The 22,240-nt window shown below is 41.9% G+C and overlaps 1 pseudogene; it reads left to right on the top strand.

Moving 5' to 3' along the window:
• The first annotated feature begins 14,008 nt into the window (after positions 1-14,008).
• On the top strand, positions 14,009-15,305 carry LOC147960216 (uncharacterized; annotated as a pseudogene).
• Positions 15,306-22,240: the final 6,935 nt, after the last annotated feature.

The following is a 22,240-nucleotide window of genomic DNA, read 5'->3' as shown; positions in this document are numbered from 1 at the left end:
ATCAAGTACCTTGGGCTCGCTCCATCTTTGAGGAATAAAATGGAAACACAATTGTAGTACCTGGTGGATCAAATGGCCAATAGGCTGCCAAAGTGGAGGGCCACTACTAGGGAAAACCTTATACACAGAACATTAGCAGTAGCGCGGGATAAAAACGCACGCTGGTGCTAATTAGCATCAACGCGGTATTTAAAAGCGCGCTACAGATACAGTTATAGCAGTAGCACGCCCGAGTACAAAAGCGCTACTACTAAAATTCCCACGGCTTAGCCGATAGGCTACACATAGTAGTAGCGATCTACATGGAACCGCGCTACCGCTACTTGTTTTGTAGCAGCGCGTTTACGGACAAAGGCGCTACTGCTAATGAAAATAAAATTAAATGAAAGCAAATAAAAAAGAGAAGGAATAGCAGTAGCGCTTGTTAGAAAACGAGCTATAGCTACTGTAGCAGCACCGCACTTCCTGGAACGCGCTACTGCTACTTTTAACTTAATTAACCACACGGTTCATTCTTCCCCCACGGCCACTTCCCCCAAATCCCTACTCCTCCGCTGTCGCCGCCCTGCATCGTCGTCGGCCGCCGCGTGCGACCCGTCGCTCTCCGCACAACTTCGACGCCTCCCCCGCCCCCGACCGCGACCTCGACGCCGCCCCCGACCCCGACCTCGACACCCCCCCTACATCGCCGCCCTCCGCCGTGCGCTCGCCGCCCCGACCCCGTCCCCAACCTCGACGCCACGTGCCCCTCTCCCTAACTCCGCTGGCGCCAGAGGTGAGCACGCCCTCCTCCTCCTCCCCTACCTCTACTAGCTAGGGTTCTTAGGGTTAAATTTCAGAGTTCATCTAATTAGTTAGGGTTCATCAAATTAGATGCTAATTATGGCAGTAGTTGTTAAGTAGAATTAGTTTTAGAGTTCATCGAATTAGTTAGGATTAAATTTTAGAGTTCATCAAATTAGTTAGGGTTAAATTTTAGTAAGTGTTTAATAGCATTAGTAAGAAAATTAATATAACTAGTTGAACTAGTTTATTTTTAGTAAAAACTAGTTTATTTTTATTCATAGTAAGTGCTTAATTGAACTAGTTGAGTTAATACAACTATTTTATTTTTAGTACGAAAATTAATAGAACTAGTTTATTTTTTTAGTTAAAGCAACTATTTTATTTTTAGTAAGTAAATTAATACACTATTTGAACTACTTTAGTTGTAGTTGAACTAGTTTAGTAAGTAAATTAATAAACTAGTTGAACTAGTTGAATTAATAGAACTAATGTATTTTTAGTAAGATAATTAATATAACTAGTTGAACTACTTTATTTTTAGAAAGAACTAGTTTTTTTCTATTTATAAGTAAGTTTATATTTAGTAAGAACTAGTTGAATTAATAAAACTAGTTGAACATGTCATATTTGCTCAAATAGGATATGTTGTTCCAAGTGTCCTATGTTTTGCCGGAATGTTGATTAATTTCCGTTCCGACAAATTTCAGGCGCTTGATATGTCCTTTTTTAGCAAAGGTCATGCCAGATTTTTCTGTGAATTCTGGCATGACTTTTGCTAGAATATGTAGGAAATATCGAGTGGCCTAGATTTTCTTGAAAAATAATGATCTAATTTAGGTTTTTTAGTACATATATTTAATTATACAAGTTTAATCTTTGAATTATGAACGTAGGAAATGTCGTACTCGGATGACGACAGTCTCCCGGGGGAGTGCAGCTGGTGCCACGACGATCGAGGTATGTGCGACATGTTCGTTGAGCTCGACCAAGATCGATGCTTCAGCATTAAGCTCGAGGAGACCTTCGATGTTGAAATGGTATGCAACAACGACAAGTGTTTTTTTCGTAATTAAGCATGACTTCAACTATTTCAACATCTAATTTTCATCTTTTACAATTCTACTAGCTTATCTCATGCCATATAAGACGCTATGTCTTGGAGAGGATGGGTTTTGAAGACCATGAAAATTTTCAAACAAAGAAAATACACCTAAGGACCCATCATGATATCGATTTTGAAGTAAATCTGTACAATTCTCAGAGCGTAACCCATTTTGGTTGCCAAAATTTGGAAGCACTTTGGAAAATGTATGGTTTTTATGAGGGTATGATTGTCACCATGGATCTTGGTGATTCTGACATCGAGCAAGACAATATGGACATTTGGGTCCTTGTTGATACGCTTCCGATTCTACCGCAATGTGAGTTTCTCAAACATAGTTATTAACTAATTTATATTGTTTATTTCAAAATAGTTGACAACTTATTTCCATTGAAAACTTATTTTGAATCTTCAAAGAATGTGCAGAAGATGGTAGACAAAACCCACTACACTGATGGCTCCGAATTAACTTATAAGGAGAAAAGTCATCTGATTGCTTATTGTACTTATCTTGAGAATTACAATACCTATTATCCAACTCCTCCAAATTATGGTGAATACGTGCCACTAGTGCACGTGTTGAACCACGATAACTTCTATGGAGATACCCTGGTAAGATTTTTTACTATTACGACATCCGTGCATCTTTTGCATACTTCTAAAACTAGTACATCATTGCTAACTACGAAGTTATTACTATGTTTTTCAACAGAAAATCCCGATGGATTGTATGCCCTATCTAATGTATCAGAATGGTCGCCTTGCAGTTATGAACATACAGCCAGGTCAATCTAAGGAGCTCACCTATGCATATCAGATTTCTAAAACCGGTGAACACATGCTAATCAAAGAATGGAAAAAATGTTTGGACATTCGCAAGGAGGTTCTTGGAAGTAACATTAAGCGAAAGGCAAGAATTGGAGACAGGATAATGTCCATTCTCCATAATGGAGAGTCAGGGGCTATCTTGTTTTTTGCTATTTTACCTTAGAGAATATAGTAGGTCCTAAGAGAATGTAGTAGGTCCTATGAGGTACAATATGTTTATTATGTGATACAATGTGTTAGAGTTGATGATGAGGAGTACTTGTGATTACGACTAGTGACCAAATATGCTATGTGATGTCTCATTGATGAAAACGATGATCTTGAGGAGGTGTTATATGACAATGATGTATTATGATGATAAGTTGTTAATGATATGATGATGATATTTATTATATCATTAGGTGAAAGAACTGCCGATTAGTTTCAAGTGGATGTCCATCCACTTGAAACTAGTCCACGGTTCTTTCACCCCGTGATGTAATAACTCATTATGATGTAAAAACAATTTCTAAGTTCATGTTATATGAAAACTTGTGTAAAGGTGTACGAATACAACATGAAATAAAAAAGAAATAAAATACGAAATAATAGTAGCAGCGCGGGCAGGGAGAAGCGCTACTACTAATTACCAGTAGCGCTCCTCCGGGAAGTCGCTACTACTAAGTCGATTTAGGAGTAGCGTGGGCGGAGGCACGCTACTGCTATACATTAGCTGTAGCGCCTTATCAGTAGCGCATCGCCCCATGCTATTGATAGGCCTAAAACCCGTGCTGCTGCTAGGCTTTTCCCTAGTAGTGGGCTGCCCTCATGCCAAAAAGTGGGAGATTAACCTTGGTCCATTCAGTTTTGTGCGCCATGCCTATTCACGCTACATATGATGGCCCTCGACCTGCCCATGAAAACGATTGCGGCAATGAATAAGGTGTGTAGGGGCTTCCTGTGGTGCAGACGAGCAGAGGCCAATGGCGGTAACTGTGCGGTCACATGGGAAACGGTGTGTGCACCAAAATGTGTAGGTGGACTTGGACTGTCGAACTTGCAGTGGATGAATGTGGCCATGCAAGGTAGATGGCCCTGGCTCATGAGGACGGACACAACCAGGCCATGGAATGAATTTAAGATCGGAGTGCCGGATGATTCGATGCAACTCTTTCAGGCTGCTACAAGGAGTATAGCTAACAACGGCCTCACGACACTCTTTTGGGAGGACCATTGGTCACACGGGTGGAGAATACAGGAAATCACCCCTTTGATCTATACAAAGATTCCATCACCAATGAAGGCATCCAGGACGGTCAGGCAGGCTATGGAGGATGGATCATGGGCATTGGATATTGGCCCAAACATGGATCCGAAGGCACTACAGGATTTCCTCGAGTTAAGGCAGAGACTTGGCACATGGGAGCCTATGGAAAATGTGTCAGATGACGTTGCTTGGTCTTGGGAGGCCAACGGGCAGTTCTAGGTGCGCTCGTCGTACGCAACCAGATTCTGGGGCAAGGAGGTGAGCCCTACAGCAGCTCTTACATGGAAATCATGGGCACCCATGCATGCATTGCCGCTTCTTTACGTGGCTAGCTCTACGGAATAGATGCTGGACTTCGGATCGCCTAGCACGGCGAGAGCTGCCACACCAAGACGCATGCCCCTTTTGTGACCAGGAGGAGGAAACGATAAATCACCTACTACTCATATGTGTGCTTACAAGGACAGTGTGTGGACTAGGATCTGTGAGGCCTTGGGGCGGCCAGATTGGGAGCCGTCTCTCTAGCCCCTTGGCTAATCAGCAAGCAAGGGCCGCACAACATGACCAGCAAGGATCTTCGCACCATCCTCGGGCTCACAATGTGGGAGATCTGGAAGCACAGGAATGTCGTAGTTTTTTATGGTGCACGGCCGTCCGTTGACTTGTTGTTGCGTTGTATTAGGCTAGAGGGTTTGGTGTGGGTGTCGGCGGGCCTACTGAAAGGGAATGTAAACCCCTTCTTTAGTAAGCTAGCAAGGCGGGAGAGTCGTGAGGAGTAGCGTGATATGTTGTTATTGTAACTATGGTGGAGGCACTCTTTGCCTTTCTTCTTTAATATATGATATGCACACTCGTGCATATTCGAGAAAAAAATATTTATGATCCCCAAACACAAACATTTTGCAAAGATGTAAGAAGTAGCAATGAAGGACATTGATAGGTAATTTGGAATGTTGCAAGCTAGGTTAGAAATTGTTTGGCGTCCTGCTCATTTATGAAACAAAGATACCTTGGTAAGGATCATGACTTTTTGTCTAATCCTACATGACATGGTCAGTGCAGATGAGAGGAATACACAGATGGTCAAAGAGTATGACAATGTTGGCACAACTATCAAGCCTCACAGACACACAAATTGCATTCAAGCATGTCTCGAGGCGTGCCGGAAGAATGAAGATCGGGCTCCCATGATCAGTTGTGTGAAGATTTCATTGAACATCAATGACATCTGCATGGGCAATAGTGTGTTTACATTTCTTTAATTCATTTTTTGTACTTGGACAATTTGGTTCTGGATTATTTGTTGCCTTCAGATTATTATTGTATTCATACAGATAGCTTGTAATAATATTGTTGAATTATTTGATTTTTATGTCAAATTAGAGTAGTAGAGTAGCTAGAAGAAAACGGGAAGAAAACTACAGAGCCTATTGTTTTGCAAACTTTGTATTTAACATCGCCTATGCAACGTTCGAAAATTTATGGTGTGCGCTCCAAAAGACTTTTGGAAGTGGCAAATATGGCAACTGCATCCTAATGTAAGCATGTAGTTTGGCCTCTATTATGCTGAGACGCACGAAACAAATGTATTATATTTGGCATTTTGGATTATCATTTTTTAGCATTAAAACTATGCAAGATTGTTAACCTATGCATGGTTGGTACGGCTCTACTACTTGGCATACATGGAAATGTGAGAACAACCTAACTAGTTACAGTATATCAATAAGTACATTATTGTATATGGTATTATTGCTAAAGCCACCAACAATAATATACATCAACTTGATCATAAAGTGCGAGAATCTGCTCCACCCGATGACGTTCAACATGCTAAGCTGAGATTTGGGGGTCATACATGCATATGAAACCATGAGGCAGACATAAGATGAAATTATGAAGAGGTCAAACAAAGTTCTTAATGAATATGGGACAAACATGCATTACAATTTTTCCAGAGCTGAACTCAAGGTTTAGTTCGAGCAAAGAAACACTCAATAATCAGTTTTCTAAATTTTTTGGTTCTGGAAACATATCCTATATGTTCCAAATATAAAACTCCACCATTGTACAGATTGCATACATTCTAGGCTTCCAGTTCCCACAAGGGTGTGTTTACATTTTTTTCAAACCACATAAATTGACTCCTAATTCACCCTACAAACCTTTTGAACTAGGCAAACAGCCCAAGTGGACAACATGTGTGTTTGCAATTCAAAGGATCAATCAAGATTCTCGTCATGGACAAGTGCACAATCTAAGCAAGCAACCATGTCGACGCATCCTTATTAATTTTGTTGAACTCAAGCTAGGTACATGCATTAATTAGCCAGGAAATTCACCCTAGTGTGAGGGTACTTGGTCATTCATTGTCCAAGGTACTCAGGGAATTGGATGAGACATGCATAATCATGGAAGCATACGTTGACCGCACCCACCTCTCCAACGGATATTTGCACTCTCCCAAGAGTGCTAACTTGGCATTACATCTTTGTATCCAGCACTGCTGGTCGTCTCTAACCCTATCTTCATTGGTTATTAGTTATTACTTGCTTGCTTGTTTGGCTTCTGTACCTTGCTCACTTGTTGTGACGCAACATATACGGTGTATCACCTGGTTGCATATCTAGAGAACTGACATTTCTATACTTGTCTCGAAAATCAGCGGTATGAGTGGCCCCTCTCATATCAGCCCTTGTCTAGGCTCCTAGATGCTCCTTCTTGCTCTCTCTTCTTAAGGGAAGTTGTTCGTCACCCCTTATTCCTCTCAATGTTGGTGATGGTTTCAATAAAATATCTAAAATCATGTGATCAAAGCCAACCATCAAGGTTTTTTTTATCTCGACAAGGTGGGAGCAAAAATGGTGAAAAGGCAACATGATGAATGCAATATCTCCTAGAAAACAAGATGCAGAATGGAGGAAATGTCGAATATTTGTATTTAGAACTCCAACAACCTTATAGAACATTGTACTAATATTTGAAGGGTTGCACTTGATCATGATTCCTAACCACACAAAGTTCAAAATGAATACTTGAAGTATATCTCTCTAGTCTTAAGTTATGTAGATGGCGAAGACTTGTGAAAAAATACCTCTCTTTTAAAAATTGATTTCGGTACCTTTAGCACTTTTGTTTTTTCTGCAAGATAATTGGTCGATGAATAATACTACCTTTGTCCGGGTTTATTGGTCCCTTCGTATTTTGTGCCAAATTTTGACTGTAGATTTAACTAACAAATATAAATTTTGTGTCATAAAAGTTATATTGTAGGATTCATATTTGAAAGATGTTTTCAATGCTACTTTTTTGTGGTACATAACATATCTTTTGATAGTTAAATAAAGGTCAAAGTTTGACCCAAAATACATGGGGGCTAATAAACTAGGACAAAGGTAGTACAACAAGTAACTAATTTCCCCCGCTAAATGTTTCTTCGCCGATCTCCCTAACTAGATGAAAAGATAGAAACTTAAAGCGGGAACAACTTAAAAAAATTGTCAAAATAAAGCCAAATCTAGGGGGACCCAATTGGGATTTTCCCAAAAAATATATGTGTGTTCAAGTTGTGAGGTCATTATCTTACATGGGCATAGTATTAAAAACCGAACCGGAAATCGAACCAAAAAGGTTGTCGGTTCAGGTTTTTACCGGTCAGACCGCCGGTTCACCAGTTCGATTGTCAGTTTTTTAAGAAATAAAATAACATATGTTGAGTAATATAGTGTGAAACAATTGTCAAATAAAATTATTTCCATGTAGTGGACAACAAAGTAGCACAGCCGAGTTGATTATTAGGCCGTGGGCAGGCCCCCCGTACTGCTCACACGTCCTAGGATTGAATTCCACTTCTCCCAATTTATATTTAAAAATTCCTGTTTTCCCCGGTTCAATGGCCTGGTTTTTTCACCGGTTTTCCAAAAACTCGTCTGGTTTTACCGATTTTCTCCGGTCTGATTGTAGAACCGTCTTATTAGCTTAAAAGTCAAGGAGGCCACCAGTTCCATTTTTTTCTGGTTCGACCATCGGCCCGTTCCGGTTTTATAAACTATGTACATGGGGTAAAGATTACGACCACACCCAGCTTGCCACTCATAACCGAGATGTGAGTGCCTAGAGAGAGCAGAGCTTCACAACATAACGTTTATGGTACACGTCTTCCACTACTCATAGCCCCAATCCTGACATAACCATGGTGTATCGTTCTTAGGAAGTAGTCCACTATCCAGTAAATCACTCATGGTACATCGACTACTCATTGTTCATCGGAGTGGTGGCCTAATGTCTACTACACACTTCTATTTGTGTAGTCATTTGTTGGGCCTCCAAGTGCATAGGCTTGTAGGGAATCATCAGTTTTCCTCAAGTGGATGACCTCAGATTTATCTGTTTGTGAGGCATAGAATGAAATTATTCTCCTCTCAAGCAACCTTGCAATCAAGATACAAGTAGTCTCTAGTGTTCATAATACACTAGCACACTTCTCAATTTTGTAGTGCCCTACTTCAGTGAAGGGATTCATAATATAGATGGTAGATTTGTTTTTATAGTTTCGGAATAGATAAAAACATCAAAGTCGAAGTGTGCTAAGCATGAAAGAAATGATTTTAGTGATTGAAAACAAGGCCCAGGGCTTGTAGGTTAGCTAATGGAAACTCTCAAATTAATAATTTGATTAAGTTATATGATCTAACTTGGCAAAGTTCTAGTTTTATTTGATGAAAATAGGATTAGACCGGTAAACACGGGAAAGCGTCACACCGAATTGTCATCTTTCTAATGTTGATCCAATGAGCACTCCAATGTCATCTCGCACGACTGGGTTTGTCACGTCCGAATAGGTGGCCATTCTCATGTGTCGAGGCGTGTCCTCGCGATCCGTAGATTGATCTGGTATGCCCTGCTTTATTGTTCAGGTTCTGCCGGAGGTCGTATGTATGGCCGTGGGCTAATTTACCTCTGCCTGAGTGATGAGGCGGGGCAGGCTGGTGTTCGACATGAGTTGCCATTTTGTCGCGACCACGTGGTGGTCGATCGTCTGTATTTTGCGATGGTGGTATGTACTCCGGCGCCTCCTCGTCGAACTGAGGTAGCAGTTTGTGCTTTCGGTAGCTTTTGGTTGGGCACTTGAGGCCGTATTCTTCGGCTGCTAGGACATCAGTCCATTTATCATTGAGCAGATCTTGGTAAGCTTGAAGCTGCTGCTGCTTCTTTTTCAGGCTCCTTGCCGTGGCTATTAGCTGGCGCTTGAAGCGCTCCTGCTCAAGAGGTTCCTCGGGCATGATGAAATCTTTGGTGCCGAGGCTCACCTCGTCTTCGGAGAGCGGAAGGTAATTATCGTCCTCCGAATCTTCGTGTGTGGCCTATTTAACAGGGCTAACATGCTCATCTTCCCGTTCATCTTATTTGTTTGTTTTATCGACGGGGTCTTCATTATCTTCGGCACCTTCCGGAGTGTCATCTTCTCCTGTGCCGGTGTTGCTGTCTTTACTGCAGCGCGACTTAGAGCGGCGCTGCTGACGCCGGCGCTTGGACTGTATTTCAGAAGGTTTATCCTCAACTGGGTCTTCCTTATCGTCGCCGATGTTCTCCTTTGGTGCATCCACCATGTATACGTCATACGAGGAAGTGGCCATCCAGCGCCCGGTGAACGGCGGGTTCTGGACCTCTTCTTCTCCGGCATCATCGTCCATACCATCGATGTCCTCGGAGTCGTAATCAAGTTCGTCGGTCAAATCCCCGATCGTGGCTATAAAGTGGGTGGTGGGTGGGAAGTAAAATTCTTCATCGTCAGCCCCTAGTTCGAGCCGGATATAGTTCGGCTGAGAGTCCTCCGCCAAGGACAGGTTTTTTAATGAGGTTAGCATATCGCCCAAAGGCGAGTGCTGGAAGATGTCTGCGATGCTGAATTTGAAGATCAATAAACGATCAAGCTCGGCATCCGCGGGCTCGCGCGGTTCGGAACCTACGGCCGGAGATGAGTCCAGCGTTCCGGTGGTATAGGCATCATGTGAGACTAGGTCCATGTGCGGCTCCAACATCGTGGAATCTGCGGCCTCCGAGGTGGGGTTAATCCTCCCGTCTTTGGATGGCGCGGCCTGCTCCGGCTCTAGGGCCAAAGCGGTTACAGGAGCGATCTCCTGGATGCGGCCGCCACGGTATCGAATCCGGCGAAGATCAAATCTCCATGGATGTCCGCGACGTAGTTCAAGATCTCGAATCTGACATAAATGGCCAGGGGCGTAGATTTCGATCTGCTCCAGATGGCCAAACGAGTTGGCCCGCAGTGCGAAGCCGCCGAACACGAAGATCTGTCCGGGGAGGAAAGTTTCTCCGCAGACAGCGTCATTATTGACGATTGAAGGGGCCATCGAACCTTTCAGCGACATCACAGAGGAACTCTCAATGAAAGCACTAATGTCGGTGTCAAAACCGGCGGATCTCGGATAGGGGGTCCCGAACTGTGCGTCTAAGGTTGATGGTAACAGGAGATAGGGGACACGATGTTTACCCAGGTCTGGCACTCTCTATGGAGGTAATACCCTACTTCCTGCTTGATTGATCTTGATGAATATGAGTATTACAAGAGTTGATCTACCACGAGATCGTAATGGCTAAACCCTAGAAGTCTAGCCTGTATGACTACGGTATTGAGTATATCCTTTCCGGACTACACCCTCCGGTTTATATAGACACCGGGGGGATCTAGGGTTACATAGAGTCGGTTACATAAGATGGAATCTTCATAGTTGTTCGCCAAGCTTGCCTTCCACGCCAAGGAGAGTCCCATCCGAACACGGGTACAGTCTTCGGTCTTCATATCTTCATAGCCCATCAGTTCGGCTGATAGATAACAGGCCGGACGCTCGAGAACCCCTTAACCCAGGCCTCCCTCAGGTACCTTTAGCACTTCTGATTTTTTTTGCAAGATAATTGGTCGATGAATAATACTACCTTTGTCTGGGTTTATTGGCCCCTTCGTGTTTTATGCCAAATTTTGACTGTAGATTTAACTAACAAATATAAATTATGTGTCATAAAAGTTATATTGTGGGATTCATATTCGAAAGATGTTTTCAATGCTACTTTTTTGTAGTATATAATATATCTTTTGATTGTTAAATTAAAGGTCAAGTTTTGACCCAAAATACAAGGGGGCGGGCTAATTAATAAACCATGACGAAGGTAGTACAACAAGTAACTAATTTCCCCCGCTAGATGTTTATTCGCCAATCTCCCTAACTAGATGAAAAGATAGAAACTTAAAGAGGGAACAACTTTGTATTTTTTATGTCAAAATAAAGTCAAATCTAGGGGACCCAATTGGGATTTTTCCCAAAAAAATATATTTTTGTTCAAGTTGTGAGGTCATTATCTTACATGGGCTAAAGATTACCACCACACCCAACTTGCCACTCATAACCGAGATGTGAGTGCCTAGAGAGAGCGGAGCTTCACAAATATCGTTTATGCTACAAGTCTTCCACTACTCATAGCCCAAATCCTGACATAACCATGGTGTACCGTTCTTAGGAAGTAGTCCACTCTCCGGTAAATCACTCATGGTACATCTACTCATTGTTCATCGGAGTGGTGGCCTAATGTCTACTACACACTTCTATTTGTGTAGTCCTTTGTTGGGCCTCCAGGTGCAGAGGCTTGTAGGGAACCATCAGTTTCCTCAAGTGGATGACCTAAGGTTTATCAGTCTGTAAGGCATACAATGAAATAATTCTCCTCTCAAGCAACCTTGCAATCAAGATACAAGTAGTCTCTAGTGTTCATAATACACTAGCACACTTGTCAATTTTGTAGTGCCCTACTTCGGTGCAGGGATTGATAATATAGATGGTAGATTTATTTTTATAGTTTCAGAATAGATAAAAACATCAAAGTGGAAGCATGCTAAGCATGAAAGAAATGATTTTAGTGGTTTAAAACAAGGCCTAGGGTTTGTAGGTTGGCTAATGACAACTATCAAATTAATAATTTGATTAAGATATATGATCTAACTTGGCAAAGTTCTAGTTTTATTTGATGAAAATAGGATTAGACCTGTAAGCACGGGAAAGCGTTACACCGAATTGTCATCTTTCTAATCTTGATCTAATGAGCACTTCAATGTCACCTCGCATGCCTCCCAAATTGTACTCCCTCCGTCCCATAATATAAGAGCGTTTTTTACAGAACACTAGCGTAAAAAACACTCTTATATTATGGGACAGAGGGAGTACCAAACAATGACCATATGATCTTCATGATTCACGAAGTTGAATACACAACATGAACAAAATACAAATCCAATATAAAGAACCTCATATCCACAAGCACATCTTATAGTTAACTACATTAATAAAGCCCAATATAACAACCTCGCATTATATGATAAAGAGAGAAAGAGAGACAACACACACCTATTACTTACAAACTCTCAGACCTACACGCATCATCATGAGAGGATTACAACGAAAAGAGTTGTTGGTGATGGTGATGGAGATGGCATAGATATTTGCGTCAGCATGCAGGCACCACATGTGGAAAGGGGAAGGGGCACCTCCTTATTTTTCTTCCTTAGCCTTCTCCCCGGTAACAATAGGTGTTTCCACTCCAAGTTTTCACGGCTATGGTGAAGAGCTCCTTCCCCGAGATTGTATGTCAGTTCTAAGGTACCAGTTTTCTGCCTCATGTCATCATTTTATCGCCGTATGGAGATAATTAACTCCGGAAAATAGGATGGTGAATATTTCTTTACCAGCCTTCGCCAACGTGTGGTGCCACACGTGGAGTAGGGCCAGAAGCACTTCACCCCTACCCACGCTAGCGCATATCCAAGGAAGCGGTAACGGATCCCAAGCGACGGGGTGGGGGATGAATCTAAAGAGGTTGGTGAGCCCAAAAGGGCCACATGGCTGAGCGGACACATGCTCCGCCTGGGCCTGTCAGGGAGGGAGGGAGATCAACGGTGTGGAAGTAGCAGCCAACAGAAGCTTTCTCTCTCTACCTCTCTCTCTCTCTCTCACCCACCCACCCACACACACACACACCAAAAGTCAAGAAAAGTTGGTCATCGGCCATGTGATCTTTTTGCAGCATGATACAACAATCAGCTTGAGCTTTTGAAGATCATTTTTATTGGCAGAGCCATCAACATTGACATACACATCAACTTGGTTAATTAAGTGCATGAATCTGCTCCGAGTCATAGCACTCAACGCGCTAACGTTGAGGGTCATGCATGCATATGAAAGCATGAGCTAGAAATAAAATGGAATATGAAGTCAAACAAAATACTCCATCTGTTTTGTTTTTGTTGTCGCCATTTGTATATCTGATTTGTACTACTGTAGCTCTCCCTCCGCGACAAGAAAAACAAGATGGAGGGAGTACTTAACAAATATGGGATGTACGTGCAGTATGTTTTCGGAGCTGCAGTCAAACTTTGAATCAGAGCAAAGAAGACATCAGTCGATTTTGTAATTCCTAGAAATAAGGGTGTGTCTAAGGCACATCTAGATATGCTCTAGTTATTGCACATCTAAGTGAGTGAATCAAGCATAAAGAGAAAAAGAAAAAAAGAAAAAGAAAATACCCACACGAATCTCAACGTAAGATCAATGACATAGGATTTAGATGTGCAATACTTATCGCACATCTAGATGTGCTTTAGCAAAACTGTAAAAATAAATCAGATTTGTAATCGGATTTGCTAATTCCTTTTTAAAATTTTCAATCATATAAGGCCGACTATAAGGTGTGCATAGATCCAGGCATCCAGAAAGCGTGTGCTTAGAGCGTGCTTTCTCAGACCGTGCAAAAATTGACCAGTACTCATCTTTTGAACCAGGCCAACAACCCAAGTGGACAACATGCCTATTTGCGATTAAACTGTTTGTCTAACACCCTTTCATTCCAGCCATCCAATTGCACCATCAATCAAGACTCTGGGCATGCACAATTGCACCATCCAAGCAAGCAACCACGTCAACGCATCCTAATTTTGTGCAATCCCCTGTCAATTCCATGCGCTTTTGTTTTCTCTTCTTCTCATTGCGGACTTGAACTTCACCAGAGAAGCCTTGCAGATGTTTGGCACAGCTTCAGGACTACACGTCAACTTCGCCAAATCTTCGGCGATCAGGATTAGATCAAACGAGGCTGACACGGTGAGGGTCTCCAATGCTCTGCCGTGGCATATGGAAGTTTTCCCATGCAAGTACCTTGGCATGCAACTTTCTATCAAGCAGCTCACGCGCTCGGAGTAGCAACCGGTGGTGGATGATGTTCTCAACTTCTTGCCGGGATGGCAACGTGGATTGGTGACGAGGTCTGGTAGATTAATCCTTGTGAACAACGTGATCAGAGCTAGACCCACACATCACCTATTGGTTGCCGGCGCGCCAAAGTGGGCCCTGGAACATGTCGACAAGAGTTGTCGCGCATTCTTTTGGGCGGGCTCGGAGCACATTCATGGTGGCAAGTGCCTAGTCTCCTGGCAAAGAGTTTGCCATCCTAAGCAACTTGGTGGTCTGGGTGTGTTGGACTTAAGTAAACATGGATTGGCCTTAAGATTGAGGTGGGAATGGCTTAAGCGCACCGATGAGACTCGACCCTGGCAGGGCCTACCGCATCTTATGGACACTCAGGTACAAGCTGCGTTCAATAGTCTCGTGCAATGGAAAGTGGGAAATGGTTGGCGCACATTATTTTGGAAGGTTAGATGGATCGAGGGACAGTCTATGGCTGATGTTGCACCCTTGGTTCTCGCGCTAGTACGCACGCAAATCATCAACATGCGAACGGTTAGTGAAGCTCTATCTTCTCATCGTTGGGCTGACGACATATCTGGAAGCCCTTCCGCAGATGCCATGATCCAGATCATTCACCTCTGGGAAATCATGATTGAGATTATCCTAGTGCCAACACAAACTGATGTCCCCATCTGGAGATGGAATACTAGAGGCTCATACACCTCAAAATCAGCCTATGAGATGATGTGGCAGGGAAGCATCCGTTTTGCACCAGCTATGGCGATTTGGAAATGTTGGGCGCCTTTGTCGTGCAAGCTATTCATGTGGCTGGCCACTCATTACAGACTATGGACATCAGATCGGCGCCTGCGTCACGGACTACAAGACCAAATCTCACCTTGCTACATTTGTGATCAGGAGGAAGACTCAGTGGACCACATCTTGCTCCAATGTGTCTTCGCTCGGCAAGTCTGGCATGCTGCTTCTTGAGAGCCAGCATCAACATCATGCTCGTGCCTACAACCAACGACTCCATTGTATCTTGGTGGATGGAGACCCGCAAGAGGATGCCGAAGGAGAACAGAAAGGGGTTTGACTCACTTATCATGATTGTTTGTTGGCACCTTTGGAAGCATCGCAACAGAATGGCCTTTGGCCCTAGGAGAGAAGTGTCTACTGTAGCAACTTTCACGTCTCAAGTGTTCAATGAGTTGCAAACTTGGGTTACGGCGGGAGGTACCGGAGTCAATGTATTTTGTGAGTAGTCGAGTTTAGTGCTAGGAGTGGAGTCTTCGGGCCGGAGGGTGGCCTAGTGGGTGGCGCCTGGGCTCTTTGTGTCACATTCTTGTACATATTTCTGCCTTCTATAAAGCTAAGGTACGCGATTGCATACTCTCAAAAAAAGTTTTCTCTTCTTCTGGTCCGGCTCTGACCTTGTCAGCCTTCCGGTCAGTAAGCATGAGGCTACAGCTCGTCAATGAAGCTCTACAATAATGACCCCTACAATACTACATAAATGATATATGAACTCCCTCCAAAAAATGAAATGTGAAAAATATATTCCCTCCGAAAAGAAATATAAGAACGTTTATATCATTATTTTAGTGATCTAAACGCTCTTATATTTTTTTACAGAGGGAGTATTTCATAACATATAAATGTTAATGTTTTTGTCTGTAAACTTGGTCAAAATTAAAGAAGTTTCACTTTTTGGAAAAATAACTCACCATGTATGTTGAAACGGATGGAGTACATTCCAAGCACGACTCGATCTACAACCATATCCAGACTTGATGCATCTCGTGGAGTTCGTTAGCGTGACCATGGAGCGCTCTCAATTCCCGCGCATGTGCTCAGGCCCATTGAACAAATATTCTTGTTTTAAATTGTCCAACATGACAAACACAATGACACGAGCAACTAAATCTCATTTCGAATATCTAAAACGTTGGATGGCCTAAATCTTTCATCCGATAGACAATTTGTTCACCATTACCTTAGAATCGATGAGAGATTCAAAATTATATCCTGATACGTCTCCAACGTATATATAATTTTTGATTGCTCCATGCTATATTATCTACTGTTATGGACTATATTGGGCTGTATTTTCTACTTTTATATTATTTTTGGGACTAACCTATTAACCGGAGGCCCAGCCTAGAATTGCTGTTTTTTCCCTATTTCAGTGTTTCGAAGAAACGGAATATCAAACAGAGTCCAAACGGAATAAAATCTTCGGGAACATGATTTTCTCACCGAACGTGATCCAGGAGACTTGGACCCTGCTCCAAGGATCAAAAGAGGCGGTCACGAGGGTGGGCCCCCACCTAGGGCACGCCCCCTGCCTCGTGGGCCCCTCGTTGCTCCTCCGGCGTACTTCTTCCTGCTATATATACACACGTACCCCCAAACGATCAGAAGATGAGCCAAAAACCTAATTCCACCGCCGCAACTTTCTGTATCCATGAGATCCCATCTTGGGGCCTGTTCCGGAGCTCCGTCGGAAGAGGGCCGTCATCACGGAGGGCTTCTACATCATCATAGCCTCTCCGATGAAGTGTGAGTAGTTTACTTCAGACCTTCGGGTCCATAGTTAGTAGCTATATGGCTTCTTCTCTCTCTTTGAATCTCAATACAAAGTTCTCCCCCTCTCATGTGGAGATCTATTCGATGTAATCTTCTTTTTGCGGTGTGTTTGTTGAGATCGATGAATTGTGGGTTTATGATCAAGTCTATCTATGAATAATATTTGAATCTTCTCTGAATTCTTTTATGTATGATTGGTTATCTTTGCAAGTCTCTTTGAAATATCCATTTGGTTTGGCCAACTAGATTGGTAGTTCCTGCCATGGGAGAAGTGCTTAGCTTTGGGTTCGATCTTGCGGTGTCCTTACCCAGTGACAGAAGGGGCAGCAAGGCACGTATTGTATCATTGCCATCGAGGATAACAAGATGGGGTTTATTTCATATTGCATGAATTTATCTCTCTACATCATGTCATCTTGCTTAAGGCGTTACTTTGTTTTTAACTTAATACTCTAGATGCATGCTAGATAGCGGTCGATGAGTGGAGTAATAGTAGTAGATGCAGAATCGTTTCGATCTACTTGTCACGGACGTGATGCCTATATACATGATCATGCCTAGATATTCTCATAACTATGTTCAATTATGTCAATTGCTCAACAGTAATTTGTTCACCCACCTTAGAATACTTATGCTCTTGAGAGAAGCCACTAGTGAAACCTATGGCCCACGGGTCTATTCTCATCATATCAATTTCCATCACTTTAATCTTGCTTTGCTTTTTTACTTTGCTTTTACTTTTTACTTTGCATCTTTATATCAAAAATACCAAAAATATTATATCTATCATATCTCACTCTCGTAAGTGACCGTGAAGGGATTGACAACCCCTAATCGCGTTGGTTGCAAGTAGCTATCGCTTTGTGCAGGTACGAGGGACTTGAGCGTGTCCTCCTACTGGATTGATACCTTGGTTCTCAAAAACTGAGGGAAATACTTACGCTACTCTGCTGCATCATCCCTTCCTCTTCGAGAAAAACCAACACAAGCTCAAGACGTAGCAAGAAGGATTTCTGGCGCCGTTGCCGGGGAGTCTACGCAAAAAGTCAACATACCAAGTACCCATCACAATCTCTATCTCTCGCATTACATTATTTGCCATTTGCCTCTCGTTTTCCTCTCCCCCCAATTCAGCCTTGCCGTTTTATTCGCCCTCTCTCTCTCTCTCTCTATCCTCCCTCTCTATTTGCCTCTTTTCCCTCGCCATGTCAGAACCAAAAAGAGTTGGGGGTTCTCTCCCAAGTTCTAGTGCTTTAGACAATTCTGCTATCTTATCTAAACTCATAAATCGGAATGCTATAGAACAACTTTCTAGAATTATCAATGAGAACCTTAGTAATTTTGATGAAGATGATTCTGGAATTTTTTGTTATTTACTTGATGAATCTTTGAAAGATGCTTGGGATAGGCTGTTAAGGATCCGGGCTAGCTATGTGCCCCAATATCAAATTGAGGTTTACTTAAAAAGCTTCTATGTTGGGCTACCCGCTTCGTTCAAACAAGTTTTAGATTCTATTTTCAAGGGGGATTTTTCTTGAAGGGGACCCCATAGATACCTATGAGAGGATGAAAACAATATTTCTTCTACCATTAATGGACATGTGCTCTGTCAAAATAGAAAGATTAATTCCATAGATAACAAGTTTGCTCTCTTTCTCTCTAGAACCAAAGATGGCAATACCTAGATCTATCCTCGCTTTTATGCCTAGCTAGGGGCGTTAAACGATAGCGCTTGTTGGGAGGCAACCCAATTTTATTTTTATTCCTTGCTTTTTGGTCCTGCTTAGTAATAAATAAATTATTTAGCCTCTGTTTTGGTTGTGTTTTTTGTATTTAATTAGTGTTTGTTCCAACTAGAACCGTTGGGAAGACTTGGGGAAAGTCTTGTTGAACTTGCTGTAAAAAGCAGAAACTTTAGCGCTCACGAGAACTGCTGTCATTTTTATTTGAAGAGTGCTATTTAGTTAATTCTTTTTGAAGATGATTAATAGATAAATTCCTCACGTCCATAAGTTTATTTTAGAATTTTTGGTGTTCCAGATCTTGCGCTAGCTACAGATTACTACAGACTGTTCTGTTTTTGACAGATTCTGTTTTTCGTGTGTTGTTTGCTTATTTTGATGAATCTATGGCTAGTAAAATAGTTTATAATCCATAGAGAAGTTGGAATACAGTAGGTTTAACACCAATGTAAATAAAGTATGAGTTCATTACATTACCTTGAAGTGGTCTTTTGTTTTGTTTCTCTAACGGAGCTCACGAGTTTTCTATTTTGAGTTTTGTGTTGTGAAGTTTTAAAGTTTTGGGTGAATTATTTTGATGGATCATGGAACAAGGAGTGGCAAGAGCCTAAGCTTGGGGATTCCCATGGCACCCCCAATATAATCCAAGGACACCAAGAATTCAAAGCTTGGGGATGCCCCGGAAGGCATCCCCTCTTTCGTCCACTTCCATCGGTAATTTACTTGGAGCTATATTTTTATTCACCAACATGATATGTGTTTTGCTTGGAGCGTCTTGTATTATTTGTGTCTTTGTGTCTTAGTATGCCACAATCATCCTTGCTGTACACACCTTTTGAGAGAGCCATACATGAATTAAAATTTGATAGAATACTCTATGTGCTTCACTTATATCCTTTGAGCTAAGTAGTTTTGCTCTATGTGCTTCACTTATATCTTTTGAGCTAAGTAGTTTTGCTCTATGTGCTTCACTTATATCTTTTGAGCTAGATAATTTTGCTCTGTGTGCTTCACTTAGATCTTTTAGAGCACGGTGGTGGATTTTTTTAAAAGAAACTATTGATCTCTCATGCTTCACTTAAATTATTTTGAGAGTCTCTTAATAGCATGGTAATTTTCTTAATAATAATATGCTTGGTATTCAAGATTTGTGAAACTTTCTTTTGAGTGTGTTGAATACTAAGAAAAGATTGAAGCATGATAATTGTTTTGAGATATGGAGGTGATAATATTAAAGTCATGCTAGTTGAGTAGCTGTGAATTTAAAGAATACTTGTGTTAAGGTTTGTGATTCCCGTAGCATGCACGTATGGTGAACCGTTATGTGACGAAGTCGGAGCATGATTTGTTTATTGATTGTCTTCCTTATGAGTGGCGGTCGGGGACGAGCGATGGTCTTTTCCTACCAATCTATCCCCCTAGGAGCATGCGTGTAATACTTTGCTTTGATAACTTCTATATTTTTGCAATAAGTATATGAGTTCTTTATGACTAATGTTGAGTCCATGGATTATACGCACTCTCACCCTTCCACCTTTGCTAGCCTCTCTAATACCGCGCACCTTTAGCCGATATCATTCACCTACCATACACCTTCCTCAAAAAAGCCACCATACCTACCTATTATGGCATTTCCATAGCCATTCCGAGATATATTGCCATGCAACTTTCCACCATCTAGTTCATCATGACACATTCATCATTGTCATATTGCTTAGCATGATCATGTAGTTGACATAGTATTTGTGGCAAAGCCACCGTTCATAATTTTTCATACTTGTCACTCTTGATTCATTGCATATCCCGGTACACCGCCGGAGGCATCCATATAGAGTCATACTTTGTTTTAGTATCGAGTTGTATTCATTGAGTTGTAAATAAATAAAAGTGTGATGATCATCATTCAATAGAGCATTGTCCCAATAAAAAAGGGCAATGCTACTATCCTTTTTTCCACACTTGTGCTTCAAAGTAGCACCATTATATAGCGAGTCTCATATATTGTGCTTCAAAGTAGCACCATGTTCTTCATATAGGGAGTCTCATATGTTGTCACTTTCATATACTAGTGGGAATTTTACATTATAGAACTTGGCTTGTATATTCCAACGATGGGCTTCCTCAAAATTGCCCTAGGTCTTCGTGAGCAAGCAAGTTGGATGCACACCCACTTAGTTTCTTTTTGAGCTTTCATACATTTATAGCTATAGTCCATCCGTTGCATGGCAATCCCTACTCACTCACATTGATATCTATTGATGGGCATCTCCATAGCCTGTTGATACGCCTAGTTGATGTGAGACTATCTTCTCCTCCTTTCTATCTTCTCCACAACCACCATTCTATTCCACCTATAGTGCTGTATCCATGGCTCACGCTCATGTATTGCGTGAAGATTGAAAAAGTTTTGAAAAATTTAGAGTATGAAACAATTGCTTGGCTTGTCATCGGGGTTGTTCATGATTTAAATACTTTGTGTGGTGAAGATGGAGCATAGCCAGACTATATGATTTTGTAGGGATAACTTTCTTTGGCCATGTTATTTTGAGAATACATAATTGCTTTGTTAGTATGCTTGAAGTATTATTATTTTATGTCAATATAAACTTTTGTCTTGAGTCTTTCTAATCTGAATATTCATACCACAATTAAGAAGATTTGCATTGAAATTATGCCAAGTAGCACTCCGCATCAAAAATTCTCTTTTTATCATTTACCTACTCGAGGACGAGCAGGAATTAAGCTTGGGGATGCCTGATACGTCTCCAACATATCTATAATTTTTGATTGCTCCATGCTATATTATCTACTATTTTGGACTATATTGGGCTTTATTTTCCACTTTTATATTATTTTTGGGACTAACCTATTAACCAGAGGCCCAGCCCAGAATTGCTGTTTTTTGCCTATTTCAGTGTTTCGAAGAAACGGAATATCAAACGGAGTCCAAACGGAATAAAACTTCGGGAACATGATTTTCTCACCGAACATGATCAAGAGACTTGGACCCTCCTCCAAGGAACAAAAGAGGCGATCACGAGGGTGGGGGCCCCCCCCCCAGGGCACGCCCCCTGCCTCGTGGGCCCCTCGTTGCTCCTCCGGCGTACTTCTTCCTCCTATATATACAGACGTACCCCCAAACGATCGGAAGAGGAGCCAAAAACCTAATTCCACCGCCGCAACTTTCTGTATCCACGAGATCCCATCTTGGGGCCTGTTTCGGAGCTCCGCCGGAAGAGGGCCGTCATCATGGAGGGCTTCTACATCATCATAGCCTCTCTGATGAAGTGTGAGTAGTTTACTTCAGACCTTCGGGTCCATAGTTAGTAGCTATATGGCTTCTTCTCTCTCTTTGAATCTCAATACAAAGTTCTCCCCCTCTCTCATGGAGATCTATTCGATGTAATCTTCTTTTTGCGGTGTGTTTGTTGAGACCGATGAATTGTGGGTTTATGATCAAGTCTATCTATGAATAATATTTGAATCTTCTCTGAATTCTTTTATGTATGATTGGTTATCTTTGCAAGTCTCTTCGAATTATCCGTTTGGTTTGGCCAACTAGATTGGTAGTTCTTGCCATGGGAGAAGTGCTTAGCTTTGGGTTTGATCTTGTGGTGTCCTTACCCAGTGACAGAAGGGGCAGCAAGGCACGTATTGTATAGTTGCCATCGAGGATAACAAGATGGAGTTTATTTCATAT

Source organism: Triticum urartu, chromosome 7A (genome assembly GCF_056163025.1).
Source record: "Triticum urartu cultivar PI428250 chromosome 7A, HENAU_Tu73, whole genome shotgun sequence".
NCBI lineage: Eukaryota > Viridiplantae > Streptophyta > Magnoliopsida > Poales > Poaceae > Triticum > Triticum urartu.
Note: the sequence above shows the minus strand (reverse complement) of the source record. Positions and strands in the feature narration are given on the sequence as shown.